This window comes from Ptychodera flava, chromosome 16 (genome assembly GCF_041260155.1).
Source record: "Ptychodera flava strain L36383 chromosome 16, AS_Pfla_20210202, whole genome shotgun sequence".
Lineage (NCBI taxonomy): Eukaryota > Metazoa > Hemichordata > Enteropneusta > Ptychoderidae > Ptychodera > Ptychodera flava.
The window spans coordinates 27595527-27613582 of record NC_091943.1 but is presented as its reverse complement, the minus strand read 5'-3'; the positions used below and the strand labels follow the sequence as shown (position 1 = coordinate 27613582).

Here is an 18056-nt window from a genome sequence, read left to right as displayed (position 1 = left end):
GAATTCGCTGCATAAGTCCCTTAAGATTTGTTTAAATCATGCTCTTTTTTGTGGTGGAAAAATTCTTCAGATAATTGTCATTCAGCATTTGCTACACACAAGTTTACGATTATTCATGCAGATTTATTCAGTATTTGCTATCGAGAAACTTTCAAAGTTCAACCCTTTTGTGTGTTTTTGTGTTGGGATTTGTTGGATAGATGGCACTCTATGTAGTGTATTGTTGAATGTTAAAAAATATGTTGCTGTTGTTTTTTGAGGCTGTTTTTTGAGAAAAAAGAATTGAAAATGCCTTTTTAAAAGCAAAATAATACATAAAGACTTGGTATGTTGTTTTATCATTATTGACATGTTTCTACTTGTTCACCCATTCTCGCATTCATCATTGCAATAAAATGCTGTGAAAAAAAATGAACCTGATGTGGCCTGCATCTGTTTACCTTGATCTTAAAAGGCAAATATAACTTTGTCTTGACAACCATACCATAGTTTCAATGTTTTACCTAGTGTACCTGCTTGGTTTGTACGCAGGAAGCAAGTAGAAAACAGGCTCTATAATTTTATAATTTTCAAGTGATCAGAATACAAAAGTCCTGAAAAGATAAGATAATCACAACTTCCAGTATAAGGGATACAGTCATTCTAAATGTATAAATTAAAATCAAAAATGTGCCTGGAGGATCTACTAAAAATACATAAAGTTGCTTCCTGTCGGTAAAATCTAAAAAAAATTCAAGATTTTACAGACTTTTGCAGATTTTTTTTACGCATTTGTCTTCTTATTTATTTTTTTTTTATTTTGCAAACTAGTTTGAAGATTTTTTTTTTCCTAACTTTCTGCTCTGAAATTTTTTTTTTCTGTTTTTGACCACCCCCCTCCCAAGGTCTAATGGTCCGTCCCTTATGAGTCCCGCGAGTCCACGCTGCGCTGGGGAGGTGGGAGTCCAACGAGTGTGTCGAGTACGCCCTCTTTAGTTAGGTCAGCGCAATCATAGCAAGTCGACCTTGTACTGGAACTCTTCTTATGTATGTGTACGTACGGTGCGTCGAACTCATCCAAAGTGTTTGAGAGACTTCTAGTACAGACTACGGGTAAGCGAATAGTGTCATCCAGATCGTGGCGCCAAAACGCACCCTTCAACCCAGCAGACTGTGTGGAATATTTGGGTCCGGCTAACGTGTAACGTTGTAGCTCATTACAATTTACATGTCCGGTCTATGTACCTACCAGGCCCGGTTGTTAGGGTGCAGTGCAAGCAGAGTTCTATCACGTCGTTTTATTGCCCAGGTAGTTGAATTGCAGACGAATAGGATTCCTAGCTCAGGTGAGTCGATGCCAAATGACACATTCTGTCTCAAATTAACACGTAAACATCACACTACTTTTAGTTACTCTCCAGTTGTGTGTGCGATTTCAGTACGCCGCCTCTAATCATCAGAACTTGGTGCGACCTGAAAGTAGGGGAACGGGGTCAACGCACCTTCGCACTCAGTTAATCTGGAAGCTCATTTGCATTGCTCGGTTTAGCCGGAAAACATTACACGATAAGGTGTTGAATTCGGGCTCTCGTGTTTGGCCACAAGTATGACGAAAGCGAACGGCGATCAGCTCTACTGCGTGATAATAAGCGCTACTTGGAGCCTATCGAGTGAACTCGTATCACACAGTTCATCGTACTCTAGAGTGACTTCAGAGGCCGGGACTGCGTACTTTTAAAGCGGTCACACACCCTGTTACAAATGCGGTCAATTGTATTCCCCCCCATCCTTTGTGATATCATGGACGTAAAAATAAGACGATCATGGTGAAGTCGACCGTCGCCGCCGTTCGGTTCCAAAATAATAATATGCTTCCCGAAAAGCCTGGCGTGCACACATTCGACCAGACTTCGTCATTGAACAGAAAGACATACATTTACGATCGCATTATTTGTCGATGTGTGCACGCTAGTAGTACTGTACTGAGGTCAGGTCCCGCAGACCTAGAAAATGTTGTAAAACGGGTCGCAGCTCCATCTATCAGTAATATGGCCAAAATAGCGAACGATAAGGATGCCAGGGTAATCAAAACGAGTTTGAGAGTGCTTTCAATATGAGTAACATTTTAATTGTGCAAAAACATTTGAAGGGATGATCATGCCCCACTGTACAATTACAAATTCAATATACACTGGGAAATTTTGGCGTGCGCTCGACCACGTGCAATGCCAAGGCCATAAGATGACACGCCTTTGGCCTTTGAAGTTGGATGGGAGCGATTAGGGGCGATTCTCAAAGTGATTCTGTAAGTTCACGATGCAAACGTTATGTTTTGGCAAATATTTACACGCTTTTTGGGAGGCTGCATAACTGTATCAAATAAGACTAGTGCATACCCCCTCTTACCTGTAATTAGTAGTATGCGCCTCAAAAGTGAACTACTTAAACTTTTGCTCCAACTTTCCTCACTGAAACTTTCAACTATCCTCCTACCAAATCAAAAGTAAAAAGCACGGTTCACTGAGCAAATTGGTTCTAGAGAAAATAATTACCAAACATTGACAGTTATTTGAATTTCAATATGGCGGCCATTCCTGTGTTGACTCCACGGGGAAAAATGAAATTTTCGATTTTCAATAATCTAAGATGGTAAAAAATTTTTCCTACACCAAGAGCTTTACAATGAACCCCCACAAGTGGTACATCAGAACAGTACTGAAAACACTGAGAGCCTGAATATCTGTCCCCGAGGCACATTCTACCTTAATATCATTGTTATGCTTTGGATATAATCTAGGTGTTGTTAATGTTAAACCTGTGGAAAGTTATGAACCACTGGTTTCAACTCATAGCAACTGGTTTCTCGCAACATAACAGCTGTAGGCTCTCAACAATAATTAAGTACACAAGGAATGAAATCAATGAGTAAATAAGTAAACAACAAAAAAAATAAGTATGTAGGTGGATGAATGCATACGTAAATGTGTGTGCATGCTGAGTGTATTGAACTCCTATTATTCCCAATGCAATGAAATTTCCTCGGAAAATTGAAAAGGAAAAAGAAAAAAATGATCCTCTCATAAAATCTGTAACCTGCATGAAATTATTAAAATGACTTGATAATATTCAGGTAAATTGTTGGTACATAAATTTTGTTGGATTAATCTTTGCCGAAGCCATGACTGATTTTAAATGGCAAATCACGACAATTATGGTGTATGAAATTGTTGGCCTGTGCTGTCTTATGCACAGCTCTGGCAAGCTACAATTTGTACATGTACGGGGCTCTGTAGGTTGCAAATGTATACCGACACAAATTCACTCGGGTGATATAGTTCCAATCAATCTCTATTGTAGGTCTGTTCTTGAAATACTTGCATGTGTTACATTTAGTATATTAAAGTTGCAGGTTGTATTTTTTATTTTGAATGCTTACCGGTATTGCCAAAGGACATTGTGAGAGCCATCCATTACATTATAATTATTATGTCACCCGTCGGAATGTTGGTATCAACAAAGAGCCAGTTTTTTTATTGTTATACCGAGTTTTTTACACTATGTAAGAATAACATTTTCAAGCTTTCATTTACATACATCTTCGTCCTTCTGAACCAGAGCTACTTTCCACTGCAGGGAACCTACGCAAATCTTGTGGTAAAGCGTGTAGCTGTTGCTGTAATTAGGCTTGGTATTAACCTTGTCAGGCTAGACTTTCTGATGGTATACCGGAATCACTGGTATGTACAGGGTTTATAAAATTGACAAAATAGCAGTGCCATGGAAACCATTCCATGCTCCAATATGTGAGCGGGATTTGCTGTACTCTGATAGAAAAGTTGTCATGGTTTCAAGCAGAGTTTTTTATTTTGTCCTAAAGTTAAGGGTGTGTGGACCAAAAAATATCTGCACTTGATGGCTCCTCACTAGATTACTTCTTGTACAGTCTTGTTGAGAAATGAGCTCCACTCCACTAGGTTGAAACCTTGGGTATATTACCAGTCAGTGCTCAAATGAAACAACAATGAGAGTGCTCTGGGGTGGGATTGGGGTCAACCGATCTGGAAATTGTGGCTCCTTGTTTGTTTGTTTATCTCTAAACACTCATCCTTTCCAATAACTCCCAGGGCAAGTATTCAGAAAGAGTAGTGGACAATGATGGGTGCTTACTCCTCATGGCAAAGGCAGGGTATGCTTTTAATTGAATTCATACGTGGGATTCTATTAGAACCTTTTTAAAGTATCATTTATTGACAATACTTGTAAACAAACAAATAAACAAATACTGTTCTTTATTGACAAACCTGAATACAAATACAACTTTTTATGGTTTCTTTATTGTAGATGGAAATCATATGTAACAAACAAACAAGGAGCCAGAGTTCCCTGTGATGTGCAGGAAATGAAAAATTTTTTATCTCACCTCACAAGATGACTGTGTAACTTAAAATTAGACTTGGTACGAAGCTGTATGTGGTCACTTTATTGTGATTTATATGAAAGTCAGTCACACAGTTGTGTCAGAGTAGTGTGCTAATTTACAGGAATAGTGACCCCGTTTTTAAGGTCAAGGTCGTACTGTATTTTTGCAAAACAAGTTACATGGCTATATAATTGCATTCAAAAAGGAAAATATACCATATATAGTACATGGATCATATTTTTTCTTGATATCTTGTTCCCACTTTGTTTCTTTGTTTCAGTTTTGTCTACTGTCATTCAGGCCAGAAGAAAAAAATTGTCTTTTTCTCTTCTCTGTGTTCATCGAAGTACAAGTCATGTCGACTGCTATTTTTGCATTCATGTAAAGGGTACGTGGTAATTGAAAAAAAAAATAACTGACAATACAGCAGGCAAGGCCAAAAAATTTCAATGGCTGTAGTTTGAAATGTCAGAAATTTTCAACGTCTGTACAATGTACTTGTAGGATTACGTATATGCATTGTGCGATTCTGAATGGTGAACATAAATGCCGTCATCTTGCTTTGTGTCAAAACGTAACTGCTGTATTCAAACTTTCAATGTCTGTGTAACAGAAGCTCAATTTTGTGAACCAAAATGGAAATCTGAAATAAAACTATATGTAAAACATATTTTTTTGTGAGAGTTAGGTCTAGAGAGGAAACCTAAATTTGTTTGCTGTATCAATTGCTGGTTGAATGATATTCCAAACCAATCGATAATTTCTAATGGGGGAAATTTTGTCGGCAAGGTTATTGTTATATCACAAGATCACATTGTAGCCAATTACTGCAGTGGCTACTGTAAAGGTAACGTTTCCATTCTCATGCTGTTTTTGTGGCAATGAATTTTGCTGCATTTTATACAAATTCTACCGGAAAAATGTCATGCTCATTATCGGTAATGCACACTTCACAAAATTGAAATCTAAAACTCAGCACATTTCAAAAAAATCCAGAATTGTTTTTTGAACATTTTGATGAGAAAGTAAAGCAAATATCCCCAAATTTACCAAAGTTTGAAATTCAAAATGGCTACCATTGTCGGCGTGAACTCTGTGTGAGGACAAAAACAATTCTTGGCTTCACAAAGCCCCCATGAAGACTTAGGAACAATGTGAGTTCACACGAGTTTAGATAGGCACGGATTGGTAGGATCTTTCAGAACTTCAACAATAATTCTGCCTCATTTCAACCCTAATCCTGCCAGGGCGGTCACTTGGCGTTTATGTCATGGTGGGTCAAGTCAGTAAAAATCATGTTTACCGAGAATACTTTTAGGGACCTGAAAATGTTCAAGTCTTCGTTTAAATGTGACGTAATGGACATTTTATAACTCACTGGTTTTAATTAAGGAACTTGACCAATGGTAATAATGACAGATGAACTTTGCAGGACAACGGTGAATAGGTCGAAGTTACAAACGCATTTTAACTAACGTTTCTTCCATTATTTAAGTCTCAAGTAAAAAAGCTCAAGTCAATTTCTATTTTAGAATTTTAATCACAATTTGTTTGAAGATTAAATTGATTTTTATCAGTTTAGAGTTTCTTTCAATCAAAATCGCCCAGCTCAAATCAAAATTATTGTGGTAAGTTTTTAATCCAACATTTAACCTTTGTCATCACCCTAAAGTTACCCTGTACTTTCCAAGTCAATGTCACCACAGCTTTAATGGCCTTCATCTTTATGTTTCAACAGTACATGTAGTAAGCAATATCTGACATTGGCCCTCATTAATTGCTGTGGTTTCCTCATAATCCAAGACAGATGTGGTCATAAATTATTATTGGCAAAGATTACTTAGGTTAGACAAGACAAGCAATAAATTCAGGCAACATCAGGGACATGCTCCCACATTTTCACTATACTTTTCTGGTCTACTGCCTTTGTTGGTTCATTTTGAAGCTCTTTGACGTAAAGAAAGTTTTCAGTCTCATTTTTAGCTCACGTGTTCACACAGATCGGCTAATGTCGCAGCCATGTCTGTCTGTCTGTCTGTCTGTCTGTCTGTCTGCTCGATATCTCAAAAACGGCTCATCAGATCAGAGTCAAATCTGATACATAGATTCAGTTTGCAAATGGCAAGAACTGATTAGTTTTTGGTGTGTGTGGCTTGCTTACTTTTTGCTAATTTCCATAATTAATGATTTTAGAAAAAACGGATATACATTGAGAACGACTGCACACAATTTGATGAGATGTGCTACAAATATTGATCACACCAAGATATATCAGCCGTGAGAGATAACAAGGGGTATCATGAAAGATAATTGCTAATTTGCATATTTAATGAACTTTCCTATTCAGGGATATATATCTGAATTGACCAAAGTTGATGAAACTTGCTACATATATTGAAGATACTATAATACAACATTTTTGAAAGTCATTAAGCATTTTCACTTCATCAATCTCCTAATTTGCATATTCAATGAACTTTTGAAATTAGGGATAAATATTTGAATTAATGTGACCAAAGTTCATGAAACTTGCTACGTACATTGAAGATACTATGATATAACATTATTGAAAGTCATTAAGGAGTTTTACTTCAGCCAATTCCTTATTTGCATATTTAATGAACTTTCCTAATTAGGGATATTTATCTGAATTGACAGGACCAAGGTTGACAAAACTTGCGATAAATATTTGAATTAACAGGACCAAGGTTGACAAAACTTGCTATATACATTAAAGATACTATGATTCTACATTATTAAAAGTCATTCAACATTTTTACTTCAACCAATTCCTAATTTGTACATTTAATGAGAACATTTCAGTCAATTCCTAATTTGCATATTTAATGAACTTTCGTAATTAGGGATATAAATTTGGATTTACTTGATCAAAGTTGGCAAAACATGCTATGTACATTGATGATTATACCAGGTTATAACGACATTGAAAGTCATTTTGCAATTTCATGGCAGCTAACTTATAATTTGCATATCTAATTAGCTTTATAGCTTGAAGGACCTGACCGAAGGGAATTACACTTGCTATATAAAGTGGTGGTACAATGACAGCAGTCAAAGAAATTAATTATTTTTATTTCAGCTAATTATATATTTGCACACTTAATTACCTTTAGAATTAATCTGTGGTGAATATTGTTCATTATGTTGATCATAACACTTTCATTGAAGTTGCAAACATGTGGCAAAGGTTCAAATTTACACATAGCTGCAATATATAATGAAACACAAGCATTTTCAGTTCATATCTGGTTCAGCAATATGAAAATTTAATTTTTTTCCCCAAGGAGTTAACACTGGTGTGGCGGCCATTTTGAATTTTAAATCTAGGTGTCAAGTAATTTGTTTCTTGTCACTCTAGTGTCAAAATTTGCAGGGTTACCACTGATCTTTATTTTTGATTTTGAAAAAGAAAGAGTCTTTATAGTTTTCTTCATGAAAGTTCGAGCAAAAGGTTTACTTATTCAATTTTGAAGCATGTACTACCATAAGCAGAATCTTAGGCTACTGATATTGACAGGATCACTCACCTTGATGGAATTAGAGTCTGAAGATGAATACAACTATAGTCACAGGTACACCGTTTAGTTTGCACTACCCTTGTTATTTGTTTTTGAAAATCTATTTTACCCTCTCTGGCCAGTCAGGCTGTTTACAAGAGATTTTGGCCTTTGTCCAACTGCCCTCAATTTAAACCACACCGTACCAGTCAACCGTACTGGTCAACCGACCAGCTTTCTGAGCAAATTTAATCAATTGATAATGTAGATGACAAATTTCAAAGGATCTTTCGTCTGCTTCAGGCATCTTAATTTGTTGACAAACCTGTCTGTCGCACCAATTTCTGTGTTTTGACATGTTGCCCTAAATCTAAGGTATGGTACGTACAATTGATCCAGTTAATTTATTGAGATTGTGGGACTGTCCTCAAACATAGATCATTTCATAATCTTTTTTGAGTCAAATGATGTGTTTCTAAAAATTGCTGTGTGTGCATGTCCCTGTTACCAATACAAATAAGTTAATGTAAGCAACTGTCACAACTGTGTTGAGATTGCAATTAATTATACCAACTGTGTGTACAGGTGCATGCTGACGTAATAATTTAGGAATTATATTAGGTTGGCAAATGATGTTTTTAGGCCGAGCTGATTTTCAGGTACGTGATGTCCCTCTGTGCATATTTGCAGGTGTGTGTTAAAGGTAGGGGACTCGATCTCAGGGATCGAGTTTGTTCTGGTCTGTAAGAGCATTATGAAGGTGTCACAGCCTTTTGTTTTCCATTGAAATTGCAATCTAGAAAGTAAATTTCCTGGCAAGATACTCTGACGCCTGAACCATGCCTTTAACTGAAGCCAATTTTCAACCTGAACACACCTGAATTTGCCTTGTCGATACAAATTGATGTACTTTTTGTAACTATGACAAAATATTAAGGCGGTCAAACTCATGAATCTGCCGAGTGCAATGAGCTGTACTGCTAGTCTAACCAAACATGGGACTCTACGCGCACATACCCCCCCCCCATTCCACACCCCAATTTCTACTTTCCCTCTTTTAGCAAGCCTATACAGTATGTGTACACCTGCATGTGACAAATCTTTGTTCATGTACCAATCATGTGAACCTCTGCCTTTGTGCAACTGTATATGCAAGCTTAAGTATACCATAAAAAAATATGTACTCATACCCCTTTTAGTGCCACAGTCAAGTTTTGTTGCCATTATAAAACATAACGCAGACAATATTTTTCAGTTCCAGACGTTTTTTTTTCATATTTCCCTGAAAATTTCGATCGAAAGCTATATAGCCAATAAAAGTTGTCCTCATTTGCTCCAAATTATTGATAAATATTGCAGAAAAAATCGTAAAAATTATCACACCGATGCACAGGCTCGTGGGAAAAATTACAGCATTCATAGGGTTAAACAGTCAAACTCTCCAGCCTTGAAAGTTGCATCTATCCCATGGGTACAGAACTCCACATTGCACTTTGCATGTCAATCTTATCTTGGTATGTTAGATTGCCACACAGATGTACACAGTACGCCTGGTGAAAAACAACGCATGATGTATTCTGAGCATTATTTAATTTAAATCCGTTATTTATTTCGGTACTTCGGCCTCCACCCTGTGGTACATTAACCCGAACATGCTATTTGTAAGTCATCCTGCTTTTGGTCATTTTGACTAGATTGTCGTTTCCAAAAATTGTTTTTAAACTGACAGCATTCAGTTCCAAAATTTGGAGTAGCATGATTAAAGACATGAAGGTAAATGCTGCAAAATGAAGCAAAAACGTTGAAACACAAAGAAGTCCGTGAACATAGCTATACGGGACAAGAAAGCAAAAGGGGAATTTACCAGAGCTAATGGCGAGTAATATTTGGAATATCTCGATCAATAAACTACGACCAAAACAATACACACATACTGAGAAGCTGGTGCTTGTTGATGTATATCCCAACAAACGCATGTGCATGTTGGCAAACAAATTTTCGGCCCCTAGACATATACAGTTTTTGTGGCCAAGCTTCAATCATCAGATAATAAAGAGATATCAGCTGTGTTACAGAAACAGAAAATCAGAGCCAGGTGTATAAGTATATATATCACTGTGCAGCAGCATACTTGCATGTGACTTTAATGCAAATTTAAGAGGTATTTTTGTTGCCAGGGAATATATTGTTTTTCTGTCAAAATTGTCTTTAGCATGCACATATTCTGATTGAAAGTAGTCGTCAGATTAACAAGTTTCAATTGATCTCCTAAACCATAAGAATAGAAGTGCATGGATTCGGTGTGATGTAATGGATATAGGGGCCAAGTCGGTTGGAGAAAGTAGAACAGACTTTTTGCAACACCGTTCACCTGATTGAAAATGCAAAGCATATGCCTGATAAAAGTTTACACATTGTGTTTATTAGCATAGAGAGTTGTCATTAATATTGAAAAACTTCCAGAAGACTTGCCGAACCTCGAAATTTAGCCAGAGGAGCATGTTGGACTCTGATTTAAAAGAAAAAAAATGATCTACATCATTTGATAATTGACTTTGATGCCATCGACATCAGGAAATTATGGCTACATGTATGCAGTGATAATGTCAACTCTATACTTTTTGAAAAAGTATGGCATATTTTGTTGTTGACAATAACTGGTCATGTATGTGGTAGATTCATCTACATTAACTGATGCCCCTCCCCTCCCAACCCAACCCCTCCCCTTTGTTGAATGCCAATAATCCTAACTGCCAAGGAGGCAGCATAAAACCATAACAGGATGGGAAGAAACAAGGCCATCAAAAGTGCACGTGTCCTGATGTAAAGTGCATTGGTAAATGAAAGGCTGACAGATTTGACAAATTGGGCCATTACGATACACTCCAGATGGTTTTTACCAAGTGCTGATGTCAGTCACTTGACTTCAGGCACAGCGCTGGCAAATTGAAGCCTTTATGGCTTTGCAGGCGCATTAATGATTGATGGAGTAATGAGAGAGTGTTCAAAATTGGTGCAATTGTGCTTGATATATGACCAGAGAGGTGAATGAGTTTACAGAATGCTCAGCGATATCCTCATTCAAGGATGAGAAACTTTGTTAGAGGAAAACAGCAGTGATGAAATTAGTCCATTGTGTGGCCGAAAATGACCATGTGGTTCATGTACATATCAAGTGAAAAAAAAATGAAATCAATGCCCAAATTGACACATTTCTTTGATAAAAAAATACATCTACCGTACTCTTTAATGCTGATTTTCTCCAAATCTGTGATACTCTCCCCAGTGTCTTTGCTAGCTTCAAGAGTCATAGTTGGTGTTGCTACCCAAGCACCATTTCATTTCATTTCATTTTTGCAGTGATATTCCAGTGGCAACCCCTGTACAAGACTTGGGAAAAAGAGGGTGAAAGTTTATTGGGGTACCGCCCTCAACAAAAACACTGCTGTATTTCATTGTGTTTGAAAATCTGACTCACCGAGGAATCAGAGTGGTAGCATATCCGACAGGTACATGTATGGGTGAGGTTGACTAGCTGATTATAGGTGGTTCTTTAAAAAAAGGTGAAAATATTCAATATGGAAAAAAAAGCAAAAAATATCGTGAAAGACTATATGTTCACCATTTTGCAAGTCATTCACTGTAAAATCGAACCCATTTATAGCTAAAAATCACTTATTTTAGTACCGGTATTGTAAATTATAACAGTATGGCTGAATGGTTCTACTTCAGAATAAAAAGGACGCGCAGTATTTTATACATTCAGTATGCCAAGGGGATCACGTGATGAGGGTACAACTACAAACAAACGCACATGAGCAGAAGGGAACAACACGCATTTCTGTGTGCATCAGTGCACATGGATTAGTTTGTACCATGGTCGATTCGAATTCCAGGCCATTCTATTCAAGTTTTTTTGTGTGCTGGAGTGAAATATGGATGACGATCAGCCTTGTTTTGACCCTGACTGCGGTAGGTTCAGTAACAGTTGAATGTCGGTGTACTAGTATTACAGTTGACGTATGAGTGCTGTCAATAAGTGCTCTCAAGTTCACATGCTCCATTCATAGCAAGAGTATTTTGTATTTCAACTGTCATAGTATACTACAGTAACTGAGGAGAGGTCCCAGTGAGAGTTACAAGGACAAAGTCTCTATCTTTTTAAAATATTTCAATTATTTTTTAGCTCACATTTGGTATACCAATGTGAGGTTATAGTATAAGCTGAAGTCGGTGGCGTCTTTATTTACGTTTGTATGTATGTATATATGTACGTATAGTATGTCCGTCAACATCAAAAACTCACAAACCGCTGCACTTTGTATTTGGTGTGTGGATGTATCCTTGGCTATAGATAGGATTTTGTTCAAATGAAGTTTGCATTGCCCAAATTATGCAAATGAGCTTAAAATATGTGATATTAGTCAAAAATTAATAACTCAAGAACCACTGTTTTGATTGTTTTGAAAATTAGTGGGCAAGTACCTTAGGTGGACCTTATACAGTACAGTTATATATATATTGTGAAGATATCTTGAAGTTTGTATATTTGCTGAATTTTTTGGTTATTTTTCTCATTTAAGTAAAAATTATTCTTCTCTGAAATCACAGGACCAATTGCTCTCAAATCTGGGTTGGATATTTGCAAGGGTGTTACCCTTCTAATTGTTGAAATTATGACAAAAACTAGCAAAATTACCATTTTCGGGAAATTGTTATTTTTTGTCAAAAAATCATAAATAATCTTATTTCTTTACAACTGCTGGACAGACAGCGTCTATATTTGGTGTACAGTTGCCCAGGGATGACAATAGTTTGATACCTGGAAATTGTCCTGAAATATGCAAATTTGTATTTTTAAGACAATTTTGTCATTTTAATACAGTTTTGTCATTTTTGGTCAAGAAAAGTTGTTCTCAAAAACCACTTGTCCGATAACTTTGTAATTTGGTATAAACGCCCCGAAGGATGTTATTAGATAAATCTCTTCTAAAAGTGTTGGGAATCCCCTAAATTTGTATAATTTAGGTAATTTTCTCAGTCTGTGACCTTAAATGACCTATACAACCCAGAATTTTGCTGCAATGAACAGATAGAAACAATATTCATCATTGATCTTTGGTACCAATACTAGAAGTAGTATGTACATTGTATCGATTCCAATGAATGTGTGCGACATCGTATCATTATCGGTATTTTTTGTTTTATGTTTGAGGCTATTAGATATTTCCTGCTTTGTGAAACATTTTGATACATATATACAAATAGTTTTGTCTTATGAACACTTTTGCCTTTGAAGGGGCAATACCTTTAACTTTTGATAATATTTTCATCCGTTTGTTATGATTTTGTCAAAATACGAAGTACATATGTATTACATGTAGCTTGGAAAAGTTAAAACCCTTTAATTGGCAAAGTCAATTTTTGTCGCCTTTATCGTATATACACCAGTCAATTATTTTCTAATTTTTGCCAGAATTTTGATAAAAATCTGTAGCCAATAAAATCTGATGTCTGAATTCTGTCAGGGTTCTCCACGTGGAGATTTTAGGGGCCGGCCACCCCTCTAGTTTTGGAGCAATCTATTCGTATGTAAAAAACCATACAAAAGAGTATATTTTCACAACAATTGAATATGCAGATTAAGTATTGTTATTTAAATTGATTGCTCCTGTGGTTTTTTCCAAGCTTGGGAGGGCACTCAGTGCTAACATCATCCACTGCTTTACTCTCACTCACACATCTCTGATAGGAACACCTCCACTGTCACTATTTTGTAATTTTGTCTACATGTATATAAGAAAAAACTTTGTGTATAAAATGATGTAGTTTACCATTGCAAAGTTTGGATGTTTAAAGATGCCTGAATGAATTACACGACAACTTATTGATATTCACATTATTGAAAAAATAATCATTCATTCATTTTTTCCAAAAAAATCCTTTAAATATTTACAATTCATATTCAAACAGATTGTTTTTTGTTGAAACTGAATCATGACAGAAGTCACAGCTATTAGTTTTTACTATTTTCATCGTTAACAATAATATCATATGTAAAAAATCAAAATAGTGGCAGTTAAATATATATATATATATATATATATATATATATATTATAAAATGTTAATATTTTGATTTTGATATATATTCACACATATATGATATATTATGTGTGAGTGTTTATATATATATATATATGTTTATATATATATATATATATATATATATATATATATATATATATATATATATATATATATATATATATATATATATATATATATATTTTACGAAAGAGCACGTAGAATTTATTCTGATACATTCTGTAACAACACTGCTAGTCCTGAAAAGACTGTACAGTAATGACTTTAATATTTATCAAGGTCCTATTGCCATGGTAACAAGCTGTTTTCAGAGCATACTGAATGCATTGGTCTCTGCTGCATCACTACTGGCAATATTTTGAGTCACTACTGGTGACGTGGGTGGAGTATGTATGATCGTTTCCAGTGAAAACTGGAAGATCTCACTCTAGCTCTCCTCGGAGAATAAAAACTGTGTGATCTTATATAAAAAGTATGAATGATCTCTCTGGAGGCAACTTGTTACCATTGTGCCAACCCATAATGTGTGTTAATCCCTGAAAGACGATTTTTCCAGAAATCGAAACACTAGTTCTCAATTTCACAACACCCACTGCTATTCAATGTTTGTGCCTTGTACAGTATTTATATTTTCTGTATGTATCAAAGTCTAGAAAGATGGATGCTGAACTTGTTTTTCAACTGTTTCAGATATTTTTTGGGGAAACATCCCCATTTTTACCCAGTATTTTGGTGTATTTTGTAAAAGAGAGGTTAGATTTTTATATTGGAATGGCTTTCTATGCACTGGTGTCTGTGAAGACAGAATGTGAAATCAGTGATTTTAGAAAATGATACAAATATTGGCAATTTCCATGACTACAGCATGACCGTACAGCCTGATGTCTTTATTTAGTGTGGCTTATAACCAGTGAGCATTGCGTGACACTGTAAACCACGCCTACTCACTCAGAGTTTGCAATACCAGGGTGTAAGATCATGTAGGAGTAGTGAAAAACATCACCTAACAGACCTCATTATTGAAGCAGTTGCCATGGCTTTCACAGTGTTCAAGAGAGAAAATACGGTTTGAATATTCAAGCTTTAGACTTCTCGTCCCATAGAACTATTGTTTCGATTCTTTGTTAAACGTTTTTTCTGTGGAAAGGCCTGAGTGTGTTCTGGTGTTAACCTATTCAGTCAGGGTCCATTGTTGTTTATTAAACGCATCAACCGAAAATTGTATAGAGCTGTCCTAAAATTCCACTTTATCAGGGATCACTTTGGGGCGCGATAACGCGATATTTACGCTCAAAAATCAGAAAAATCGCATTCAGAAAAATCAATTGTGCAAAAAAGTCGCGCGGATAATGCAAATGGTGCGTACATGATACATTTACGCGATCTAAATTCATCGGTAATATTTGGCAGGTTTTCAGTACAGAACCACTCATTGTGTCGCCGCAGAGAGCGCTATAATTACGCTAGATAAAGCTGTTGCAGAGTTACCCGTTTCAAACAGCGTTTGTGATTGGTTGCCAACAGGAAGTTTTGCGTTCATTGACAAATCATTGGAGTCAATACAGCAAGTGTTCATCGCTGATGTTAAGTGTGTTGTCGTCGCTCAAAATGGCGCTTTCGAAGGAATTCATGTCCATTATGAGTGGTAGTGCGAAGAAAAAACGAAAATGCACTATTCTGGACTACTGTACTTCCATTACTCCTGCACTAGAAAGTATGGATTCGATCGCCTCCGATTAAAACTATACTCAGTGTGATAGTTTGCAGACAGGGTAGTGAATTTCACCCAAAGCCGTTTCATAAATGACAAGCACTACGAAATCTTATTTATATCATACCTTTCGAAACTTTATTGTGTTTATCCTCAAACTGTTAAAACCGACAGAAGTGGCATTTAGGGGGTCAAAGTTGCCAAATTTTTGACCCCATGTTGAGTGTGTAGTAATCGGACTGCTATCGCAGTAATTGGACGTCGTATTTGGAATATGATTATAGGGGCTAAATACTGATATTTTGAAACTTCGAACCCCGATTTTGAATTTCGATGTGTTTAGAAAACTAGTATATGGAAATATTTCGTGATAATTAGTTACGTTTAATCCATGGATGACGCAACTATATTTCGACGTGTATAGCGCTTAGATATCGGACACGGGCTGTCTCTGTGTGTAGCGTTCGACACCTCGTATCGTAGGGTGTGACTAACTTCACCAAGTTTGTTGCCCGAAATAACTTCTACAAAAAAAACTATCCAAAACGGGACGGCAGCGTCACCTGACTTAATATGCTGTAGCATGACTTGTAAAATGCTATCAAAATGGAGAGAAGTGAGTATAACGAACAGTAAGTGAGTATAACGAACAGCATGTCATTAAATGTCTGAAAACTGAGGTCGTCCGAAAACTGTCTCACTGAGTGTATTGTTATGCAAATTAACCAATATGCAGAAAATAAGGGAAAGTTACCATAGGTCCGGTTCCCACAGACTTTGAAATTCTCTCTTTTTTTTTTATGTGGGATTTTATCTCATGCAGTTCTTGAGCCAGGGTAATCCCTGCTTTATGGTACTATTGTGCAAAAAAGTTGGTAATTATCAGCTCTTTGAAGCGCTTGAATTGTCAGTGCAAGGTGTTGATTGTAGAGTTTTAATGATATCTATATGTCAACATACTGTAAAGATATGAATTTCATAGTCATACCGGTATATGCAGTGTATTGAAAGATAACTGAGATATAGAATCATTTCTCTCATATTGCTGTGTAACATTTTTGTGAACAGCGTTCTACTTTGAAAAACCATCGATTGAATGGTGAAACATGGCAACAAGTAATGGACATACGTCACAGACCTTCAGTTGTGCCTTTCACTTTACAGCAAATGGAAAATGGAAGTTTCTTGATCAATATTTTGAGACGTGGCTGTTGTCGATTTATCAGACCCTGTTGTAGAATATTGTATTTGTTTGGCATGAATATTAATATTACAAGAAGCAGATATACATACGTTTATTCTATCAACTGCGATGTCACATTGGTGCAAAGTACACTGTAATATGATGAAAGTGTGCGTGAATCTTTTTGTCGTTAAAAAAACTACCAGCTCAAATGTCACTAAATGTGTAAATTTTTAAAAATCGCCTCCTTGATCAATTTGTGCTGGTTTCTAAAGTTTCATGTAGGGATCCAACATTACCAAGCAGAAGCAAACAGTTGTTTTATGACCATTTCTATAATTGTTTCCATGGTGTATAGGCACAAAAAATGTTCATTGTTCACCACATACACACACACACACACACACACACACACACATATATATATATATATATATATATATATATATATATATATATATATATATATATATATATATATATATATATATATATGTATGTGTGTGTGTGTGTGTGTGGAAAAAAAAAAATATATATATATACATGTACATACACATATATACACATGTGTATATCTGCTTTTGAGAGTTAAATTTCTTTGTAGAAACTGTTTCTAAAAACAGAAAAAAGGAAAGGTTTAATATGAACAGAAATTAAAGACCACAACTGCAGAGTTCAAGGTTGACTTTGAGTGTAGAGATGTATATAAAGAACTGACTGACTGCCAGAAAAGTACAGACACCCCTGATTTGCATACTCTCAAGGCCGTTCTCAGAGTATGATCAATGGCTGACGGGGACGTGATAGCTTCAAAGTAGAACAGTGTTACCCAGCGATGACAAGGCCACCATATTTGTTACTTCCTAGTGATTTTTCATTTGTTTCCGACGTGTTATGTACGTGTATCATTCATTGCAGCAAATACAATTATTTACCGTAGTTTTTATTGCTGGCGCAAATAAACTTGGAACACCGAAGTCCCTATATACATAGGAAAACCGCTGGCGATATCCCTATATCGCCAAGTGATTAGCCAAAGCAGTATCGCTAGTGAGTTAGATCATCTTACACTTTGTTTATCGAAAACACTGCGGGGTGCCCATGCTGTGTCTCATACTCATAGACGAAGCGCCTTAGC

General features: G+C 36.1%; 1 protein-coding gene across 1 annotated transcript in view; it reads left to right on the top strand.

Annotated features, from left to right (window-relative positions):
* The first annotated feature begins 1007 nt into the window (after positions 1-1007).
* LOC139114459 (uncharacterized) overlaps positions 1008-18056 on the top strand; it is a 54300-nt gene continuing 37251 nt past the window's right edge. Inside the window, exon 1 of the mRNA XM_070676211.1 lies at positions 1008-1325. The gene's annotated coding sequence lies outside the window, so the exon portion shown is untranslated. The remainder of the gene's footprint in view (positions 1326-18056) is intronic.